The 7,210-nt window shown below is 51.2% G+C and overlaps 1 long non-coding RNA gene across 1 annotated transcript; it reads right to left on the bottom strand.

The window, feature by feature from the left end:
* Positions 1–826: 826 nt before the first annotated feature.
* Positions 827–3,117, bottom strand: LOC123002173 (uncharacterized). The gene is made up of 4 exons (XR_006411773.3): positions 2,808–3,117; positions 2,232–2,293; positions 1,119–1,248; positions 827–966 (listed from the first exon to the last, which is right to left on the bottom strand). It is a non-coding gene; the product is annotated as an uncharacterized LOC123002173 (long non-coding RNA).
* Between the last annotated feature and the right edge of the window lie 4,093 nt (positions 3,118–7,210).

Below are 7,210 nucleotides of genomic sequence, written 5' to 3'. Positions count from 1 at the left end.
TTATTTATTTGTCAGGGGGAGAGAGAGCACAAGCAGGGGGAACAGTGGGAAGAGGGAGAAGCAGTCTCCCCGCTGAGCAGGGAGCCCAGTGCGGGACTCGATCCCAGGACCCTGGAATCATGACCCAAGCAGAAGGCAGACGCTTCACTGAGTGAGCCACCAGGCATCCTCCTTATCAGCATATTAAGTGAGATCTGGCAGAAGCTGGTCTAATAATGACTATCATTTAAAAAAAGTGATGAGCATTAGTGGCATTTTGAGAAATCTGCATACATGATATGAAAATGTCTGCAATTTCTGTTGCTAACAGAATCCCAGGTACTGTGAAAAACTCCTGGGACCTGCTGCCCACATTTGTCCGGAAAGGAAATGCTAGGTTCCTGTGGGAAGTTGCTAAAAGCTTCGTACCTAGTCACCCCCTAGGCTCCTGGCCTGTGGATAAGAACCCTGCCATGGAAAGGCAGTCAGGGACCCACCGCACCTCCCTCGCCACGGCTCAGGTGAGCTTCGTGTGGCTGCTGCGTATTCCTGTCATTCATTCCACAGACACTGACAGAGGGCCCACCGAGTGACAGACACCGTGCACGACATAGCCCGGGTCCCTGCCCTTATCGATCACACATTCTGTGGAGAGACAGGTGAGAAATAATACATAGATCCCGTGTTCCTGTTGAATACAATAGTTAATATATAACAATGTTTCCTGCATAAATGTTAAATAATTCTTTATAGCCAACATTTTCTCTTAATCCTGTTTGCTTTAAAGCCGAGTTTTCAACCTAGTGAAGCCCAGGGTCCCTCTTTCTAAAAGCAAAAGAAATCTTACCTCTTCTGGAAGATTCTGAAGGGCTTCTGGGAAGGAGGGCTGCTCATGGCTTTTATCTGCTCTCCAAAATCTTTAAGAGTCACTCCTTATTCACAGAAGCACTATTCACAATGGCCAAAAGGTGGAAATGACCCACATGTCTGTCAACAGATGAATGGACAAGCAAAATATTCATACAGTGGAGTATAGTTTGGCCATAAAAGGAAATTCAGTGTTGTACACAGTCTATAACGTGGGTAGACATGGAAGACCTTATGGTAACAGAAAGAAGCCAGATACACAAAAACACTACCTGTTATCTGGTTCAGTTGGTGTGAAACGTCCAGAAAAGGCAAATCCATGGAAACAGAAAGTAGACGAGAGGTTGCCAGAGTTGGGGAGACAAGGCAGTGAGGAGTTACTGCTTAAGGGGTCCCGAGTTTCTGTTTGGGGTGATGAAAAAGTTTTCAAAGTAGTGGTGATGCTTCCATGATCTTGTGAATGTCATCGATGCCACCGATTTGTGTACATAAAAGTAGTTAAAATAGCAATTTTTTATGTGATATATATTTTACCGCAGTTTAAAAAAAAGTCACTGCTTAAAGACATCTTTCTGGTTACAGCGAGTCACCCTCTCATCCCCAGCCATGCAGTGCCCCAGGCTTCCAACCTCAGTCCCTGGGAGCTCTCAAGTCTCGTGGCTTCCATGCTGCCTTTATGCTGACTGCCTCCAATTTCTGTCTCCAGATAGGGCCTCCCCTAGAACTCCAAACACCCCACCACCACCACTTGGCTTGTCCAACGGTAATGTAATGTGTCCAGAGCCAACCCCCTGCTGTTGCCTCTCCATAAACCTGCTCCCTTCCGTGAAAAACAACTCTGTCCTTGCATCTTAGAAGTCTAGAATCTTCCCTGACTCCTCATGGGCTCACACTCAACATCTGAGCCTCCAGTAAATCCTATCCTTTCTGCATCCAGAACGTATCCATGACCTCAGACTCTACCGTCCCTCACCTAGATGATGCAGGGGCCTCTGAGTAGCCCGAGGCACACCTCTGCTCAGCCCTCCAGTGGCTCCCGTGTCCCTCAGTGTGTAAACGCTAAATCCATCACGTTGACCAAGGGCCTTGTGTGTTCTCTCTGCCTCTGTCCTCTCCCTCTCTGTCACTGGCCAACCACAGTGGCTCCTTGCTGTTTCCTGAACACAGAAGCCATGCTCATCCTCAGGGCCTTTGCACATGCTCTTTCCTCTGCCTAGGCTGCCCTTCCCCTGCGTGTCCCAATTCTCGCTCTCTCACTTCAGGACCTTGTCAGACGCCATCCCATGGAGTCACCTTCTCTGGACACCTGTAGGAAGCACCCCCATCACCATCCCCCCAGCACACCCTGGCCCTATTACCTGGCTTTACTCCTCTCCCACACTTACCACCATTAGACATTGTGTATTTGTTGATTGTGTATCCTCTCTCTCGACCAGAAGGTAAACTCCTGGAAGGCAGGATTTGGTTTTGCTCAGGGTCGTAACTTCGGATAATTAGCAGCGGCTCAGTAGTATGTGTGGAATGAATAAATTAGTGGAACCCTTTGATTCACTGAAATTACACAATATTCTTCAAACACTACTTGCCAGCACTAATAAGTTACTGGACATGTGTATAATAATTCCACTTTACGAAATAAAACCCTGGGCTAAAAACCCCCAGACCTATTTTCCTTGTATTGGTTGTTTTTTTGTTTTTGTGTTTTTAAAGACCTTCTTTTCCAGCAATCTCTACACCCCCTGTGGGGCTTGAACTCACAGCCCCTAGATCAAGAGTCACGTGCTCCATGGACTGAGCCAGCCGGGTGCCCTGTGTTGGTTGTTCGTATGGGTTAAGGCACAGACCGGGAGGCTGTAATAAAGAGCCCCCCGTATCCAGTGGCTCCAAGGAAACGGATGTTTCTTTCTCCCTCGAACACCAGGGGAGTGTGCCCGGTGAGCAGGGGACTCAGCAGCACCCACCTTTCAGGGACCTGGGTTCTTTCCATCCTCCTCCACCTTCCTGTAGATCACGTTCCTGGTCTGCAGGTCCACACTGTGTGGCTGGCCTCGGTGCCTCAGCATTCCAGTGAAAGGAAGGGGCGAGGGTGGGAGGCCATGTGCCGTGTTTTAAGGCCCACGTTTAGAAGCAGCCTGCTGGGGGCACCTGGGTGGCTCAGTCGTTAAGCGTCTGCCTTTGGCTCAGGACCTGATCCCAGGGTCCTGGGATCAAGCCCTGCATCAGGCTCCTCCGCTGGGAGCCTGCTTCTTCGTCTCCCACTCCCCCTGCTTGTGTTCCCTCTCTCACTGGCTGTCTCTCTCTCTGTCAAATAAATAAATAAAATCTTAAAAAAAAAAAAAAAGAAGCAGCAGCAGCAGCCTGTTGCTGCCACTCACTTTTCGTGGGTGAGTCCTAGTCACGTGACCATGCTAGCTGCCAGGGGCTCCCGGAAAATAGTCTCTGGCTGGGGCGCCATGTGCCCAGCGACTACTGCATTGCCAAGGAAATAGCTGCTGTTGGCTCCATTTTAGAGATGAAGAAACTGAGTCTCAGAGAAGTGAAATTACTTAAGTTGGTGCCACTAGCAAATGTAGGCCTTCTGGCCCCAAGCCCAGGGCTCTGTCTAACCCCCAAATAGCCCCTTATTCACAACCTTGTGAATTTTCTGCTGTTACATTAGATGAGGCACTGGAGGCTTGGCAAGGTGGAGTGGCCCCTTTTCGGTCACGTGGTGTACCCGTTTGCTGTCCCTGTGTAACAAATGACACAAACTTGGTGGCTTCTAAGAACACCAGGTTATTTTCACAGTTTCTGTAGGTCAGAAGGCGGTGGTGACTCCACTGGGTCTTGTGCTCTGGGTGGGGCACTCCTGGCTCTGGCCGGCTGTGTCGGCTCCCTGCGCAGGTGGCTGTGGGTTCATGCCGTCATCATTTCCCAGCAGCCCCTGCACTGCCTTCCCTGGTGCACAGGCCCGCTCAGGACATTGTAGCCGGCAGTGGGATCCCCACGTCAGGTCCCCCTTCTAGGAATCCCCCCCACTCCTCCCATTTCTCTGACTTCCTCTTTTGCTATTAGCCAAGAAAAACCTGCTTCTTTTGAAGGGCTCTCCCAACTGGGCCAGGCCCACCTGGATAATCCTTGCATCTTGAGGTCCACTGACATAGGACCTGACTCCGTCAGCTCGGGCTGCTGTGACAAAATACCACAGACGCGGCAGCTTAATTAATAGACATTGATGTCTCGTGGTTCTGGAGGCTGGAAGTCCCAGAGCAGAGTGCTGGCCGATTTGGTTCCTGGAGGGAGACCACTTCCTCGCTTATGGATAGATGGATGCCTTTTGCTGTATCCTTCCAAGGCCGACAGAGAGGAAGCAAGTCTTCTGGTGTCTCCTCTTAACACGGCTGCTAATCCCATCACGGCCGTCCCACCCCCGGGACTTCATCGAAGCCTAATCACCTCCCAAAGGCCCCCCGCCCCCTAATACCATCATATTGAGGGTTAGGGCTTCATATGGATTTAAGGGGTGGGGAGGACAGGGGATGGGTTGGGGGGAACAAACATTCAGGGCCTAACAGGCCTTTGATTACATCTTCAAAATTCCCTTGCAGCAGCTTTTCGATTACTGACGATTAAATAACCAGAGGACAGGGATCTTGGGGGGAAGGGACTTGGTCTTTGGAATTCTGCCTCCCAGCTGGGGTCAGGACAGAAGTGCAAGATGACAACTTGGGTCTTCACTGCACCACGAGAGCTCTCTCCCGGGGCCAGCAGTGTGCTGCAAGGCAGAGCCGCCTGCCAAGTGAGTCCCTAAGTAGAGGCCACCTCCAGTAGCTTAGCTCTTTAACGGATCCAAGTGTCTGGGCATCCAAGTGTGGGGGCCCAACCCAGGGGCTCCTCAAAACCAAGGCCCTCCAGATTTCTGTAGGCAGGAGGGCTGGGTGCACAGAAAGCCAGGGGCAGCAGCTTTCAGAGTTTGGGGGTGGGGGCGGGGAGGGGGAGGCTCGAGGTGTTGGGAGAGAGTTTGAATACATCCCCCTGAGACTCCAGGGCTTCTGTAGGAACACAGACCCCCCAGATGGTGCCCCTTGAAGAGGGAGGAGGCCAGAAACGTGGCTGGTCAGGCTTGTCCTGGTCTTTCAACTGTGTGGCCCAACGGCCTTGTGAGCATGTCAGTGGTTGCACAACCTCCTTTGGGGGTGGGGGAGTACAGAAAGGGCCCCGCATGGGCCAGGTTCCTCTTCCACAGCCATTCCTCACTGTGGTACTGGGGCAGGAAGGGGCAAGATGGGCCATATTCACCTCCAAACAGGGAAATGAGAAAGGTGGCCAGCCCACATTTCTACCAGCAACATAAGGAAAAGTCCCTCTTCTGTTCTAGTTTTTATTTTATTTTTTTTAAAGATTTTATTCATTTAACAGAGAGAGACAGCCAGCGAGAGAGGGAACACAAGCAGGAGGAGTGGGAGAGGAAGAAGCAGGCTCCCAGCGGAGAAGCCTGATGTGGGGCTCCATCCCAGAACGCCGGGATCACGCCCTGAGCCGAAGGCAGATGCCCAACGACTGCGCCACCCAGGTGCCCCTGTTCTAGTTTTTAAAATCACATACACGAAGGGGCGCCTGGGTGGCTCAGTCGGTTAAGCATCCGGCTATTGATTTCGGCTCAGGTCATGATCTCAGGGTCCTGCAAGAGCCCGGTGTCGGGCTCCATGCTCATCGAGGAGTCCGCTGGAGGATTCTCTCTCCCTCTTTCTCTGCCCCTCCACCCCCACTCTCTCTCTAAAAATAAAGCGATATTTAATCACGTACACAGCTTGTTACTCAGGTAGGCATTAGGCTCGGAAAATTGCTCAGGGCTCCTCTGATTTAGAGATGTCAGATTGTCACCCCTTTTGCAGTTGTCCGAGGAGGACTGGGGTGGGAGGAGCGGAGAGAAGCAAACCAAAGCCAGTCTGCCTCTGGCGCCACTGGCCATGGTTACGGGGCCTCTCCACGTCTGGGCCCCTCATTCTGCAGTCAGGATATTTTAGTGCAGGGAAGGCTGTCACCATGAGCCAGGGCCTTGGACGTGCAACAGCAGACAACCGCCAGCTCACTTGGCGCAAACTCTGGAGAGACGACTTGGGGTCAAAAGAAGACTCCATCCGAGTTTCTTACCAATTCCCCAAGGGGGGGGGGAGGGAGGATTGGGAGACCAGAAGTAGAAAATGTGGCCATTAGGACATCACATTCCCTGCAGGATGGGACGTCAGTGACGGCCCGGAGCCTGAGGTTTCTCTGGGTCCACTGTGGGTCAGGCCTCCCTGGGGGACCAACAGCCCCTGGGATAGGAGAAGCAGGAGTTCTATGGAGAGGTGGGGAGCCAGGAGTCACTGGCTCCCTTTGGTGGAGACCACACTCAGTGGCTTAAAATCACCCAGCAACTTGGCAGTCATGAGTCTCACTTCCTGCTTAATGTCCGGACCCACGGGGCAACTTCAGGGAGCTCAGGCTATGGAAAATTAGCTACAGGCTTAATTGGAAGTGATCTGAAGCTATATCATTGCATGTCTCCCCCCCCCCCCCATTTGTCCCTACAGTGGGTAGTCTGAATGGTTCTTTGAATGTTGTTTCCCAGTGTGAAGAAAACCAAGCGATCTCCTGATCAAACTTGCCTATGAAATAGCCAGCCACTCACCTGGGAAGGTGGGCAAAGGGCCTTCACCTCAATAAAGCAGGAAAGATATAGTCAGGCTTGGTCTGTGACACAGTAGCTTGCCAGACCTCTCCTAACCCCTCTTGTCCCCCAAATACCCAAAAGATTAAATGACTCTGACCTTGGTGGGAGACAGGGGCAGTCCATTCCAGGCTCTTGCCCGGCCATGTGCCAAAGCCCAGGGCTGGTTGCATAACCCAAGCCTAAAACTTCATATCCGTAAAAAGCTGCGAGGCTTCATTGACAGCCCTCTCTGCTAGAGTCTGTTCATTATCTGGGGTCCTCTCGGGAGGAGGCCAGGGACTTCTGAAGTGACTCAGAAGGAACACAGCTGCTCTTCTGCTCTGCAAAGACCATGAATATGCTTGCTCAAGCTTCTGAGAATTGTTTTTAGTAAATTGCTTTTCTGGTTAAAAAAGAATATATGCTCATTCCAGCATTGCTAGTAACGGCCCAAACCTGGCAGCAACCCACATGTCCAAAAGCGGTAGGATGGATACATATATTAGCCATACAACAGAATACCATACAGTGATTAAAAGGAATACTATATGTAGTGATCAAATACATGAGCTTGTGTGAGAATGTCGAGCAGAAAAATAGAAGACACAAAGGGAAGATAGAGCGTGATTCCACTGATGGAAGGTTCAAGACAGGCAAACTATGCCCTTTTGTTTAGGGATGCATACACGC

The sequence above is a fragment of the Ursus arctos genome, unplaced genomic scaffold (genome assembly GCF_023065955.2).
Source record: "Ursus arctos isolate Adak ecotype North America unplaced genomic scaffold, UrsArc2.0 scaffold_32, whole genome shotgun sequence".
NCBI classification, from domain to species: Eukaryota; Metazoa; Chordata; class Mammalia; order Carnivora; family Ursidae; genus Ursus; species Ursus arctos.
Note: the sequence above shows the minus strand (reverse complement) of the source record. Positions and strands in the feature narration are given on the sequence as shown.